The 16,653-nt window shown below is 40.7% G+C and overlaps 1 protein-coding gene across 7 annotated transcripts in view; it reads left to right on the top strand.

Annotated features, from left to right (window-relative positions):
• The window catches only part of NFIA (nuclear factor I A), a 443,145-nt gene that overhangs the window by 3,124 nt on the left and 423,368 nt on the right, over positions 1–16,653 (top strand). The window lies entirely within an intron of this gene.

Consider the following 16,653-nt stretch of genomic DNA (forward strand, 5'->3'; position numbering starts at 1 on the left):
TTTCATCTTTCTTCTTAATTGATCTACATACAACTGATGCCATGGTGTATATATTAGGTCTCATCTTCATGGGAGTGAACAATGTTATGGTCTAAGTAAAATGCAGACTGTAGGTAATTTTATTATTTTGGTGGCTCTTGCTGCCAAGTGATATGTTCAGTATCATCAGACACTTCATAGTACTGTAAGCAAGACTCAGTACATGTGTACATTTTAAGAATAATTACATTTGTTGTAATGACTGGCAAGAAATCTTTTGAAATCTAACCCTCTCTCCCTCATGCTTTAATCATGCCATTCTTGAAACAGATATTAATTTAGGCTAACACTCATATGACATCTTTGGTTTGCAAACTTCTGACATACAGCAAACCTATGTGAAATGAATTTGCCTCCCCAAGGTTAAAAGACTGTAAAGTTGGGCACTGTGGTTAAGGACATTTTATTTTCTATTTGAAAGGGGGGGGAGGACATGTAATATCCAACAGGTATTTAAAATATTGAAGTAGGTATCCAAAGTTTATGTGACTGCTACCAGCTCTGCTAGCTTTATCAATGTTAGTTCCTGGTTTTTCAATTTTAATAATATCCTGTAGAGGATTATCACATGGGTACAAGTGATAAAAGAGTTTCAGATTTGTATAGAATGCTGCACTGACTTCAGATGCTGAACCCGGTCCCAAAACCAGGTTGATGTAAAGATGGAGTTGCAGAAGAGGCATGAATAGAGTGAATCTCAGTCCTAGCTTGCTGTGGTTGAGATCAGAAGAAATATTTCTTGCAAACTGTTCATCCTAGTGTCTTCATGATGACTTTGCATCTTTAAAAATGAAGACTTATAAAAGAAGCTCTTCACTTGTGGGGACAGACATACTCGCAGGTGCTTCTGAGTTTAAATAAATCCTCCAGGCTTTCGAACTTTGTAACAGGTACAACTTTTTAATGGATACCTACAAGGTACTTGTACCTGCCACTATTAAGCTTAACACAGTAATTCAGGGACCAAAGCTACCAGTAGGATTACACCAATGTAAACCTTTCTAATACCCACCATTATGCTGCAAAATCTTCATTTCAGTATAGTCATTTCTTTCTTATAACTACCGGTATCATAAAAAATAGTTTCTAGAAATGTAACATTAAACATATTTAGGCCTTCTACAACACGATTCCTAAAAAGTATTTTTGTTGCGTTCCTTCCGAGTTTCCCACGGAAGTGCTTAAAATCTTGGAAGCACCTAAAGTGCATACACAAAAAGTGAAAATGTGTAACTCTTGGCTTAAGAATGCGTACATCTTCAAAGTAAAGTATTACCAACAAAGAAAAATCTAAACCACAGCATGTTTCGCAAGTGTTGTATTTCATGGTATAGTCTGAAAAGATTCCATTAAGCATTGCAACTTTTCGTTTGATGTACAACTGTCTGAATGCATTGGCAAGTTATACTTCACTACTCTCATTTTGTATTTCTGAAGGATATACACCAAGTACCATAGGATTTTGCTTGTATAATTGTAGTAATTTATTATTACGGTCAAAGACCAGTTCAGAATTCTTGTATTATTGCATTGGCGTGTGTGTGTGTGTACTATCACACTATCGTGTCAAAATTATTGTCTGAAAGTGTACAGCATCTGTGAAATCCAATTGTGAATCCTCTTTTAGAAATGTTTTCCAGCTGACTAGCAAAACTTGCTTTATACAGCATGATGACCTGCATGCAATACATACTTTCTGTCCTGCTGTATATCTTGTTCTTTAATTGTACTATCCCTAGTTTCTTCTTTTTCCAGATATATGCTCTATCTCCATTTCTTTTTTACCCTCTTCCTTCACCTGCCCTGAATATTGTTAGGAATGTTTCTAATTTAAAGTCGAAAGAGCCAGTGGCTGATTAGAAGACAGGAAATTGGAAGATTAAACTGTCTGGTTGAACTTCCTTTACTTATCAGCACTCTGTAACTTACACTGGATTATAAACTCAACAACAGTTACAATGTTATTTTCCCTGTTGTGCTTAATTTTTCTTTCTTTAGACAATCTGGAAATTAGGCAGTTGATGACTCTGAGCCAAGACTGGTTGTTTCCAGCAATTGGGTAAAGGAGATTCGAATAAATATGGATATTATAAAGATCTGTTCCCCCTTTACGTTCCAGGATTTGCCTGAATCTGAGTGTGTACTGTGTTTGCGATATGTAGATATAATGTAGACATGATGTGTATAATATGAGCCATATCAGCTATTGACATTGAATCAAGCATCAGATCATATCATACTTTCCAAGGGAAATAACATTATTTAGTAAGAGGAAAATGCAGCATGATAATCCTTACTCAGACCTTAATTCCCCCTTCAGAAATGTTAAAAAAATAAAAAATTGCAACGCCATGGGTACAGCTGTGCAATATGCTGGCAAAGGAATAGCAAGGTTCCCTAACGGAGACATCACTAGGCTATTGTTCCAGACCATAGCTTGACAGCAGAAGGAGCTTGTTTTTCCCCAATTGCTCAAAAGCAAAAAAGAAAAACACTGGGAAGCATTTCTTGTTAATAGCTCAATGTGAACAGTTCAGACCCAGATCAAGATCCCATTGGCTGTACAGAGAACAAGAGCTGACTGACCAAGTCGCTGCAATATAAGCATCCTGAATATTGCAAGTCTCCTATGAATGGCGAAGCCCTTTATTGCACTGGTTCAAAATTTGAGATGAAACTACCACTACTGTGCAGTTCTGTTGCTCATACCTGAAAGACCTTTACTCCATTCCAATCTATAATAACTTTTATGTATGTGTTAGCTTCTAATATTTAAATGGCAGGAGCCTTTGATGAGATTTTTTTAATTTTAGATGTTATTGAGGTTTCCTATACAGCATTATTTTTACAGTACTTCTGAAGTTTGGTTTTTCTGAAAATATTTTAAATATTCATCTCAATTGCAGAGAAAATCTGAGATAAAAATGTAGCTAAGTAACGGCAAGCTCAGAATTGAAGCTGCTTATATCATGCCTAGCAATAGTACATGTGCGAGATAGAAATGGCCACCGGCAACTATAGAAGGTTTAATATCCTTTTCTCCTGTTGTTTTAACTGGACAGCCATCACATCCACATTTGAAGCACATTTAAACACAAGCCTTCCCCCCAAAGAATGCTGAGAACTGTGGCTACAATTCCCAGTAACCTTAACAAACTTCAGTTCCCAGGATTCTTTGGGGGGAAGTCATGTGTTTTAAATGTATGCTGTCATCCTGCCTCCCACCCACCACACAGAGACAGAGGCTCCTATATGTAAGTAAGAAAGAGATCTTTATTCAGACACAAAACTGTACAGACTTGCTAATAGACAGTGTGGGCTCATCCACACTTTTGCTTGGTCCATGACTTCTAGGCATGGGTTCGAGAGGTTTTATCCTATTGTCCTGACACTTTCCCTGGGAAAGCCCACTGTTTACTTCTGAACTGAAGCAAATGTCAATAGGGTTTTCTGCAGATTGACATTTTCCCCCCCGATTTAGTGGTAAATAATGAGTTTTCCCAGGGAAAGTGATGGGACAATAGAAAAACCTCTCAGACCTGTGTCTAGAAATCAAATGGAAGAAATCATGGGACAAAGGGAAGTAGGTGAGCCCTGTGTTCAGGAGCTATAATTCAGGAATTCAAGAGTCAGGCAAAATGTTCAGAACTGGACAAAAGCATTGATGGTGTCCCAACCATTTCCTTCTGATGCGGCTGAAGTTAATGTACAATAGGGAGAGACCTCCACCCCTGGTACCCACCAAACAGCCCCTCTTTTGTTTCTTCCTCCTCCTCCTCCTCCTCCTCCTCCTCCATCAGGCCTGCCAACCCAAGTCCATGACCACCATTGATATATGTTGGTAACTACTGTAGCCAGGACAAGTTAGTAGGCCCATACCCACACACAGGGTGTGATCAAACTTTCAGGAGCTCAAGTGGACAATGAGGAAAGATTTATTCTAGTAGGGCCTTATGTATCTGTAGACAGAAGAATCTATCACAGCTTGAGATGCTGTGGTCACACCGGGTAGACCATTGAGGGGCTCCATTCTGGCTGCTGGTATTATTTGAAGAAGAAAAAAGGCTTTGCAACTGTTGTAGCAAAGCTCGGTGGCAAAGCACACGCTCTGGGTGAAAAAGATCCAGGCTGTGGATCCCACACAGGCTTGATCCCTGGCATCTCAAAGCAAGGCTGCGAAAGACTCCCATCTTAAAACCTGAGAGGGCCCTTGACATATAGCCCAGTGGTCTGGCTTGGTAAAAGGCATTGGTCTTCAGCAGGTATGTGAGGAGAACCCAGTACAGTGGCACCTCGGGTTACAAACACTTCGGGTTACAGACTCCGCTAATCTGGAAGTAGTACCTCAGGTAAAGAACTTTGCTTCAGGATGAGAACAGAAATCGTGCTCCGGCGGCGCGGCAGCAGCAGCAGGAGGCCCCATTAGCTAAAGTGGTACCTCAGGTTAAGAATGATTTCAGGTTAAGAACGGACCTCCGGAACGAATTAAATACATAACCAGAGGTACCACTGTACCTGAATTGCAACCTAGCCTAAGGTAGATTGTAATCACACCACTGCTATGAACCATAAGATATTAAGAAGTGGGTCCCCAAATGCTTGTTTGGGCTAAAGGTGCCCCCCGGAATTCAGAAGGCTCAAAACTGCTGTTATAAGGTAACTTCCTAAGCACATGCTTATCTGCCATGTCAGGCCTAACACTTTGATGTTGGCTGTGATTTAGAGCTCAGCACATGCCTATGTCTCTATGGCAAGTGCATCTGCAAAGTACATGGGGCCCTTTCCTTTTTCATAGGCCACAGTGGCGCGGTGCAAGTCACTGAATCATGTTCCGGACTGCTTCTGTGTAAGAATAATTCACCATATAGAGAATCTTATGAATATTTCTAGCTGAAAAGGGGAGAAGCAGGTGGAAACAGAAGGGGCTCCTTTTTAAAGGCTCTGATAAATTGCAGTGGCAATAAATTATTTGAAATAGAAAAGGAAATGTGTGTGTGTGTGTGTGTGTGTGTGTGTAAAATGGCTTGCTATATCAATGTCGTTTTATCTCTTTGAATGTACACATTTAAGAAAGGGTGCAAGAGGTGTTTATTATTAATTATGAAAATCCATATCAAAACTTTACTTAAGGGCCAAGTGGTCAGAGGGTCTAGGAGTTTCAACATATTGCAAATGTAAGAGCCTATCCTAAACAGCTTTGAATTTATGGCCACTGTAGTCAAAGTTCTGGACTATTTCCCATATACCAGATTGCTGAGACATGGCTATGGCTAATCTATGCGTTCCTAGAAGAGACAAAACAGTTATATTAACTAATGGAGCTGAATTCAAACCATTTGTTACATGTAAACATAGATTTTCCACAGGGCTGCTGAGTATAAACTTAACCATCGCCCAACTACAGACACATCATGGCGTGGTATAATACAGACCCCACATGTTTCATAGACTTTTACTACCAACAATTGCAGCAACCTTCCTTCAACAGAAACACGTGCTGACCATATAGATTAATTTCAGTTAGAATTCTGCAAAATGAGACCAAATACTGGGTCAAAGGACACATATCACCACAGAAAACAAACAAGGGTATTGCAAGCCATTTAAAATATAGTCTGTTAGGTTGTAAAATCTTGTAGAACTTTCGTAAATAAGGTTAATGAAAGTTAGTTAGTTTGTTTGTTTGTAACATTTATATACCTTCCTTTTCTTCCAAGGAGCTCAAGGCTGTGTACATGGTTCTCCTCCCCATTTCATCGTCACAACAACCCTGTGAGGTAGGTTAGGCTGAGAGTGAGTGACTTGTCCAAGGTCACCCAGTGAGCTCCATGGCTGAGTGTGGATTTGAACCCTGGTCTCACAGGTCATCGTCCAACACTACACTGGTGTAATGAAAATTCTGCATCTACTTCAGAATGCATAGAAAGAGAGATTAGATGCATCACTTTGTGGCCATAGACAAGGGATAGAGGAACCTGTTGGTCTCCAGGTGCTCTTGCACTTCAACTTCCATCAGCCCCAGTCAGCATGGACAATGGGCAGATATAATGGAGTTAATGGAGGACCACAGTCTCCCCATCTCTGCCATAAACACAATATCTCATTACTATCAAACCTGATCATTCTGGCAAGATCTCAAAGATGTTGAAACCACTGTAGAGCAGTATCTCCCCTCCGCCCCCTCCGCCCCCCAAAAAACCTACCAACTCCTAAATATATCAGAGGGCAGCCACTTAAGGTGTATCCAGATGGCACTGTTTTCTTGGGATGATGGCAAATTAACTTTGCAACTCCTAGAACCAAAACTGCATCATGGTTTTGAGTCCCTCCTGAAAAGGTGCAATCAGGGAGACCCCACTCCAGTATTACGCAGACTGAGGCAACCACCTGATTCTTTATTATTATACATTCAATCTCAGAGAAATAAACTTGTAAGATTATTTTTGCTTCAGGTGAAAAACGCACAACTTGACTGGTCTTGAGTACTATGCACTTTGACTGGGTGGTGGAGGATTTGTGGCAGAATATCTAGGGCCAACAGCAACCCAACACGCACCACCACTGGACCATGTGGGTGCCACTTAACAGAGCCACAAAGGTGTTGGCAGAACATAGCAGCAGAGGAAGCTGATCATTGGTTCATCTGGCTTAGTATAGTCTACATTCATTGGCAGAGGTGGTCTAGGGTTTCTGGCCTGCCTGGAGATGCCAGGAAGTGCAACTGGGATCTTCTACATGCAAAGAAGTTGTTGTACCACTAAACTGCGGCCCTTCCCCAAAGAACCAGTCTCAGCAACACCTTTCCTTTTATCTTGGTACCTTCTGCCTTGTTTTCTTGTGTTTTTCCCTCACAACGAAGCAGCATATTTGGCAGGGGAGTGGGGGAGGTCACATCTTAGCCTCACAGCATGTATTGATGTCTTTGGCAGGTCTTGGATGAGTTTCAATTTCAGATTTATAGTCTCTTCTACCTGCAGCCCTCAGATGCTTTGGGAAAATTAGATATCGTCAGAAGATCAGGATTTTAAAAAATATATATAAAGTTCTTGGAAGTCTAGTGAGGATGGGCACTTTAAAGGAGCAGAGATCTTAGCATGCTCTTCATGGGACAAGTTCACACATGACTCTATGGGTTATAGCATCCAGCACTGTGTGCATAGAGTTCCACTCATACAACAGGACTTACCCTTCCTCTCCTCACCCTGTGCCCCCTTCCCAAAATCCCTGAAGGTCCAACAACCAGCAGGAACTTTCGGGGAGAGGAGAGGAGGTGAAAAAAATGTTGTACAAGGAGAACAATAGCAGCGGATACAACCCTATATAGGCCTTCAGGTGTACAGGTTGTGAACCAAAGGTACAAAGACAGCTGCCAACTCCTCTAAGTGCTGCTGTCATTTTTAGGGATCTACCAATCAGACGTGAATCACATTTCTCATTCTGCCAGGTCACTATATCCTGGGGCAGCACAAGTGGTCTAACAATGGACACACTGGATTCTTCACCCGTGGTGTGAGCCTGACTTCCGCCTGACTTTGCAACCTGTTTTGCAAATGTGTGTACCTCTGAGTCAGTTGTACCTATCCCCTGTTTTTTATCTATGTTAAGTGTATGTCTATTGATCATTAAAATTATTTTAAGAAATGCAAATATTTTTAAAACAGTCCCAAAACTTCTCTGGGAATTGGGCAGGGCCTAGGCCCTCTCAAAGAGGACTGGGCCACAGCCAGCTTTTGAGGCCCCTAGTCATAATAAAAATAAAAATGACAACACCTAAAAACAGAATAAGGCATCAAAAAATAGAGAAAAAATATTTTAGTTTAGTTTAGTTTAGTTTAGTTTAGTTTAGTTTAGTTTAGTTTAGTTTAGTTTAGTTTAGTTTAGTTTACAAATGCTTTTATGGCCGGAGAGAGTATGTCACATTTTGGTCTGATATACATGAAAACAGGTTGGGAAACAGAATGGCTGGGGCAACCCAGTCAGATGGGTGGGGTGCAAAAAATAAATCATCATCATCATTATTATTAAAAAGTATCCAAATTTTAGACCACCTATGGAGATAGAGACCCTGGGCCAAATGGACCTCTTCACACACACACACACACACACACACACACACACCACATTGGCCCTTGACATGGCAGGTGTGTTTGTGAAGTCACAGGTACTAACCACTGTCCACAGCTAGCATTTCCCTGTTCAAAGAGACACATTTTGAAAAGCTGCCGTATGAGTCTTTTTATAGTTCATGCTGCCAGCGTAAAAGGTACACTTGGGCTGGAAAAGGTGACGGCACTTCCAAATTGTCTCTGGGGGGGGTGCTCTACAAACTGTTACATCTATCTTTCCCCTTCAGTTTACATGCATGCCTTCATGTGTTTCAGGATAAAATAGTATCAACTTTTTCCGAAGGGTATATCAGATTTCCCACTCCCCTCCTGCAAGCCTTTTGTTCTCTCTGCCCACATGTATTCTCGTTGATTTCAGTGGGATGTGAGCTACAGAGGGTCTTGAGGCTTTTATGTGTTTACTGCGCTAACATTTTGCAACTGTCAATCTGCCACATTTAGAAACAGAACAGTCGAGTGTAAATTAAGTAGAAATGCTAGAATTAAATGTACTTGCAGAACCACAGACTCCAGTGAATAACCTAAAAATCTGTTTCCTAGCTGGGTTTTTATGTCAACTTTTCATTCTACATTAATTCCTCTGAGGCATCCTCCCTCTACAGCTTTCATGTGGTTGAATGCCATTATGCATCTTTGACAATTTGATCCATCCTGGATCTTTTGCTTTTGCACCACTGTACTTGTTGCTGTCTTTCTCAGTTAAGAAGTACAAGGCGCTGTGGCATTGCCAGCTGCAATCCCAGGCTGGATCATTAGTCAAAATCTGAGGTTAATCAACTGCAAATTCCATTAGCTTCATACAGAGTGAAAATAAAGAACAGACGGTCTCACATGCAAGCCAGAAGTCAGGTGCAATACAATGAAGCTCGCCTTCAGGTATAAGACTTTTTCCGTTCCTCAAAGAAACATTCTTCATGATAAGAGGGAAAAGATCAAATGCACATGGGGGGAGAGTAATGGGGGCAGGAGTTTCAGAGAAACATCTGTACAAATTTTGTATTAAGACACCTCTTTGCCAGTACAGAATAAATCCAGTACAGAATAAATCTCAGTTCTTCCTCAAATGTTCTTTCCACGTACATGCATATACATGTTTTCTCATTCTAAGAAATAGAAGTCAGATATGATTCCAGTTTTCTGATATTTATATTTATGCACTAGCAAGGAGAAACCAAGCATTATTATTTTTTTCTATTTCTGGAAGCTCACATTTCACAGAGGTACATTACTTACTCACCTGTAGAGGGTCTGTATTTGAGTAAAACAGAAACAATTTTCACAATTACTTTGAGAATCAATAGTTGATTTTTTTAATTGCCTTGAATTGCCAACTCTCTCTCTCTCTCTCTCTCTCTCTCTCTCTCTCACACACACACACACACACACACACACTGACTAAATGCTGTCCTAAGAGCAATTTATCTGTAAGATTAATCTGTTCCACTTTGGATAAATAGTGCTTCTTTGCTAGGACATGTAAGCAAAATTATTCATGACAAAAATTAACAAATGAAAAATTAAATCTACAGTTGAAAGCAATGCATATGACATTAGCTGCTAAAATAAATGTTTTCCTATTAAAAAGCCACATAATGCAATAAGGTTCCAATAGTTCACACTTAAAACTGATTTATGTCATAGATGCAGATACTGTAGTGATTTATTTCCCCCCCTTCTGCAATTAACAATTCACATGAAAATGACTAATAGCATGGGATCATGTTTTAAGAACCCGTTTTCTTTTCCTCAAACTTCCTTGTTGCCGTTAACATGCTGAATTCCTGTATCACAAGAAAGTTAGACAAAAAGAAAAAAAAGCAGGCTCTAAAAATATTAATAATAATTCGCTAAATGATTATTTGGATCCTGTTAATAAGGAATCAATGGGAATATTGCAACTACCAAAACAAAAGGCTAAACTATCCAGGCTCTGGGAACTGTAAACTAACAATTGCTAACACAAATGGTCCCTTTCTGATCATAGTTTGCGGTGGAATGAAAGATGCAATTGTCTGGAAGTGATGAATATGGGATCCATGCTGGCGGAAGAGTCAAAGGTCATCTTATGCAAAGGTCCTTTTCTCTCTGGCACCATTTCCTTTGTATAGCATAGTTTGGCAGCTATCTCCTTGCACTTCGGCTACCTGCCAATGCAGCTGGTACTGTGCAACTATCTGGTACAGACTACAAAGCATCACTCAGCAACCAGCAGCTTCACATGGGGCCCCATTTGCAGGATGACAAAGAAAGATGGGCTATATGTTCTACCATCTATGCCCATTAAAAAAAACAAACCTCTTAAACTGCATGGCTGCAAGTTATTGCTAATAATGTAGCGGTGACAGGATCTGTATGATCTGTTCTGGGGGCAATGGTATCATCTTTGTCATGTGTGAAATGGTGCAATCAATAGGGAATCAAATATTTGCTCTGTGTTCAAAGATATAGATATAAATAGATTAATGTTAATTCGCTGAGCATTCTCAAAAGTGAAAGAAACGTTTTCCCTCCAGGTCATCATTAGTGACCAGTAGCACAATCAACAATGACACCAATCATACTCAATTTAAGTGGGGGAAAGGGTATTGTTTTAAATCTTGTTTCAAGTGTCTTTAAGAGCCAGGGAAATGATTTTTGAAAAACAGGCAACATGACTCCTATTTCTTTGGCAAAACTGAAAATCTAGAAGGCAATTTGTGCAGCTATCATCCAAACTTGATTTTCTTATGGAAAAGGCAACACCGTAATCCTGACCCCAGGAGAAGTTTTTGGGTTGGTTTTGCCACACACAACAAACACACAGCATGTTCCCACTCTTTTGTCTTATTTCTTCAGATCTATTGTGATCTATTGAGCCAAATGAAAGGACTATTTTGGCTAGGATGACGCCCAGCCGCGGAGTTTCAGTTCCTTTCCCCCAGATGCCCATCGTGCCCAATGCCTACATAGGAGTTGAAATTCTCTTTGAGTGAAAGTTAGGAGGGATAAATCCTCTTCCCCTGCTGCAACATAGAAAAGCAATATTTCAGGCTTTTTAAAATGAGTTCTTCCATATTTTAAACAGAACTCAAAGTGTGGTTCTTGAGCAGTAGAAATGGCACTGACACTCTCTCTCCTTCTGTTGACCACTTTAGCTTAGGTAGCTAAATTTCAATTTAGGTAGCATAGATTTCATATCGCTAATTTTATATGTTAATGTACCAGTTTCTGTGTAAATTTGTATAGCCATAATGAAGACACTGGGGCAGATCTGCATCAGCCCCAATTTGAAACTAGATCCCATTGCCATCAATGGATTATAACATATTTACATTGTTCACATTGAATTCACTTTCTATCCTATAATTTTTTTTTTTTATTTTTTGTGGTTGGCGGGAGAGAGAAATTAATTTAAAGGATGAGAAAACATAGAAGGTGTTCTTGGACTCTTCATACTTTTTATTATTATTTGCACTGTAGCTATATTACATATATGTAATTGTTTAGGCTTTCCCCCCATCCTCTTTGTCTGGCTTGCAAGGTTCTTGAAAAATACACTAACTTTTAAATGGAAGCAGGCAATGGCAAATGATGATCGAAGATGCCACTGAAGAACCACTTCTCTCTCTTTCTTTCTTTCTTTCTTTCTTTCTTTCTTTCTTCTTATTCTTCTTCCCTTTTTTGTTACAAATTACAGTCAAAATCTTAGGGAGATGAGACACAATAGGGGAGGTGAAAACCCCCGAGTCTTTGGTTTCTGCCTTTTTCCATTTGTCCCTGATACTCTGTTTCGTCACTTGTTCCGATATCAGCTACTTGAAATTGTTATATATAATTTAACGTTATACAGAAGCATTGTCATATCAAACATAGTGAAATGGATTCCAAAAACACCATCTGGTATTTGGGAATGCACTGTGAGTTGGGAACGTGAGAAGAGATATTCTTTGCCACTTTGCTTGGGATCCAGCCATTAGCAGTGTAATTGCCAAGGAAAGGTGACAGGCTTCAGGCAAGTGGGTATTTTTCCTCCCCCAGCCTATTAACTCTATGAGTCCTAAACCAAACACAAGAGACATTTTCAGGACATCCTTGTTTTTACAAATTTATTTTTTCTTAATGGGGCAAATTAAACAACCATAAAGATTATTATTGAACCACTAAGACGATGAGAATAAATTGAAGAATCAGCTTGTTGAGATAAGAGTTGAAATTGAGGCACGTCTGTTTTTAAAGCTGCAGCGTGCATTAGAAGTGGATTTGCAATGATTAGATTTTTTACAAGCTTTATCCAAACGTTCATTTAAAAGCCACCATTGGTTTCTTCTAATCCACCCGAAATTGCAAAGTCCATGTTGTTTAGGTCATCTGTGACCATTCTAAACAGTATTTATCTGATGCAATCTGAGTTCAAGATCCAAAGCACTGTGGAAGACTGTAGGGAGACTGTAGGGCTGTTTTCTCCCCTGCAACCCCTTCTCCTTCCATCCCTGTGCCTTATGGGAAACTGCTTTTGAAAGAGAAGGAAATTACTACAGGATTTTGTGACATGGCATGGGACTGACCTATTCAAAGCAGGAAAATAAGTTAAAAGCTCTGCACTAGTCCAGTCGAAAGCAACGTTTAGAACCTGTCCTGCATTCTCTGTCTTCATCTTTGCTCTGTCTTCATGCTTTGCAAACAATGCATGAAACTCAGTTCTGAAATCACATACTATCTTGAGGAGTTAGAGGGAAGCATAAGTCTACTTTTTTGTTTTCATAATCTTCATTATGACTTCATTTTGATATTATAGTCTACAATCGCCTGTCACGGGGGGGGGGGCTGCAGCTAGGAATCTGAGCGCAAAAGAGATGGAGTGATGTTAATTTATGATAAGTTGCACCCTGCTACTGCTACTTGAATATATAGCTATGTAAATATGCACCATCTAAATGCCTGAGCCATGATTTACATAAAATTAGAACGTGGGTTCTGCATTTTAAAATAAACACTACATGGCTTGGGCCTGTCTGCCTTGCAAACCAACTCCTCTCTTCTTTCTCCTCCATTGCAGTCTTGCTCAGGCCTTCCATGCCTTGTGTATAAATAGGGACTCCTTCTCAGAGGGATCTCTCTCTGATCCACCAAAACCCAAATGTGTGCATGTGATGGAGATGGTGCTTACCTCATTCACATTTTAATATGTTTTGTTTCTATATATATGATAGCCCAGACTTTGTCGTCATGAACAGAGTGGCTCCTTCAATCTGTGGAAGGCTTCTGATTCAGCAAAGAAATCCCACTGGTGTGACAGAGGTGGAAGCAATTGCTGTTGATTCCCCCTTTCCCATGAAAGTCCCTGTGTACTCTGAAAGCCCGCTTCACGGAATGGAGGTGGCACCAGAGGCTAAAGGGGGAAGGGGGAATCAGCAAAAATATCAACCCAGGACCACTGGATCCATCCCAATATAATTATAACCAGGATGTTTAAAATCCTGGTGCTTGTAGAATGAATTTAATTAAATGTATAAATGCAATGAAACCTGCTATTCTAAATTTACATATAATACACATGGATTGCATAAAAAATAAACTATGCATGTTGTACTCAATACTGCTGCTTCTATATGCTTGAAGGAGAAAAGTGGTGCATTATATATGCACTCACATTTGATGTGATCCATGTGTATTTTGTCCTGGAGGAGCGGTGTGCATATTCAAGTACAAAGATTAACACACAAAAAGTGGCTATAAGGGCCTACGCATGCATATTATGACTTGTACAGTGGTACCGCGGGTTAAGAACTTAATTCGTTCCGGAGGTCCATTCTTAACCTGAAACTGTTATTAACCTGAGGTACCACTTTAGCTAATGGGGCCTCCCGCTGCTGCCACGCCACCGGAGCACGATTTCTGTTCTCACCCTGAAGCAAAATTCTTAACCCGGGGTACTATTTCTGGGTGAGCGGAGTCTGTAACCTGAAGCGTCTGTAACCTGAAGCATCTGTAACCCAAGGTACCACTGTACATATATGTGAGTCTTCCTGCCCCACATGCCACAGATAGAACATCCATGCTAGCAGTAGTAGACGGCATGGCGGAGTGGTACAGCTCACTTGACCTCCAATCAGTTATGTTACTACTGCTTGCCAAGAGAGATTGGGGAGGCGGCTGCAGCAAGGTTGGCATGGTGCAAAAGCACCAGCGGGAACAGTGGATTGGCTCCTGGGTGGCTTTTATTTCTTTTCTTTTTTTGCAAACAGAAATAAAAGAGATCTGTAGTTTGAAAACAATGCCTTTCAACTTAGTCAGTTCACACATTCATATGCAAGTCATCAAGGAACACTCCTTTCCTTTTTTCATTTGCTCTGGTAAGTTGTTCCCACAGAGTCCTAGCTCCAAATGATGCCATATATCTCTTCACACCTTGATTTATTTTCACACCAACCTTGCTGAGTGAGGGCTGTTCAGCAGCTATGAGAAAAGTAAATTCAGTGTTAAGAGATAATTAGGGGAAGGTTCAAAAACTAAAAATGCCAATATCATAATAATGCATACCCATAATACAATTCTATGTGTACCACCACACCTTTTTGATTCTGTGCTGGTTTGGGTTGTAGCATCTCAAAATGGATATTGTTCCACCAGGGGGGAAAAGGGCAGAAAGGAACAATGAAAATGATTGATAGTGTGGAGCATAAGAAAATAAGAAAGAGCCTGCTGGGTCAGGCCAGCAGTACCAACTAATTCAGCATCCTGTTCTCACAGTGACCAACTAAAAGCAGGTGCTGAGGGCAATAGCATCCTCTCCTATGAGGAAAGGTTACAGTCATAGGGACTTCCTAGCTTGGAAAAGAAAAGAAAATGTGTAAGAGGGACATGGAAGAGGTAGGCAAGAGGTAGGCATGATGGGGAGCAAGTGGACAAAAAGAAGTTTTTCTCCCTCACTTCCCATACTAGAACTCAGGGGTCATCCAGCAAACCTGAATGTTGGTGTGTTCCAGACTGACAAAAGCAAGTACTTCTTTGCACAGCGCATGGTTAAACTATGGAATATATTACCACAAGATGTAGTGATGAGCAACAACTTGGATGCCTTCAGAAAGGACTAGACAAATTCATGGAGGTTGAGGCTGTCAATGACTATTAGCTATGATATCTGTATTTTGCCTCCACCATTTGCGAATTTGACAGATTCTCCTCCTCTGAGTCTGAGTCCTGCTCAGGACTGGGGTGATGTCAAAATGTGCGCTTTGTCTATATGTTTGCCTCATTTCATGGATAAAGGGTGAGTGGGATAAATTCTTTGAGTGAAAAAGAGCTGGCAAAAAAGCCCAAAACATCCTTGTCTGGCTCTTTTCTTTCCCAGCCCAGGGGCTATACTCCAACTCCCATCAGTCCCAGCCAGCATAGCCAATGGTCGGGGCTGATTGGACATGTAGCCTAACATCTGAGGGCTACAAATTCTCTACTCTTGGCTTAAAGTAACAGTGTGTAATGCAGGGCTGTTGTTGGACTACAACTCTCATCAGCCCCAGCCAACATGGCCATTGTTGAGGGATATTGGGAGTTGCAGTCCAATGTGCTCTGGAGGGCCTCACCTTCCCCTGGTGTAATGAGATGAGGCAGGGTGGGGGTGGTATCCCTGCCCTTCTCTACAAAGAGTAGAATATCCAACTCACTTCCCATGTTTATATGAGAACAGGACACCCATGGCTAACCAGTTCTGTCTTGCTTAGTTCTCCTGCACCACGAGGAGACCATACCCTTCAACATTTCTCCAGTGAAAATGGGGACATCCTGTTTAACAATAACAACAGTTTTATTATTTGCACCCCACCCAACTGACTGGGTTGCCCCTATGGGTGGCTTCCAACATATATAAAACATTAAACATTTTTAAAAAAATGTTCCTTATACAGGGCTGTCTTCTAAAGGTTGTATAGTTACTTATCTCCTTACCCTCCAACGTTTCTCCATTGAAAATAGGTACATCCTAAGGAAAAGCGGGACAATCAAATCAGAAACTGGGATGGCTTCTCTAAATCTGGGACTGTCCCTGGAAAATAGGGACACTTGGAGGGTTTGGAGGGCCCTTAGTGGCTACAGGATTGTATGATCCAGGCAGAAGTGGCCAGCACACTGTATGCAGTTGCAGATCACCCAGAATGTGGGTGAGTTTGGGCACACGAAAAGCAATATTTGTCTAGCGCACCTACGCATGATCCATACCAAGGGTTACCAGATGTCCATATGATCATGTGGCTCATAAGCACTGCATCCTCTGCTTCCCTTCACCATGGAGCACTTTGAATTGAACATAAAAAAAGCAGTAGTAATCTCCCTCCTGTTCCACACTCCAATTCCTGTAACTCATTTTATGGCAATCAGATCGTGCAGACACTCAGTTGTGGAAGATATTTTTAAAGCAGCAGCATCTGGCTGCTTGGCAGAGACTCAGCAGGCAGTTGGGTTTGGTTGCTTTGGATTTGCTTCTGGATCTGTCACATGTTTTGGCTCCAGGGGG

The sequence above is a fragment of the Podarcis liolepis genome (assembly GCF_965112155.1).
Source record: "Podarcis liolepis genome assembly, chromosome: 6".
NCBI classification, from domain to species: Eukaryota; Metazoa; Chordata; class Lepidosauria; order Squamata; family Lacertidae; genus Podarcis; species Podarcis liolepis.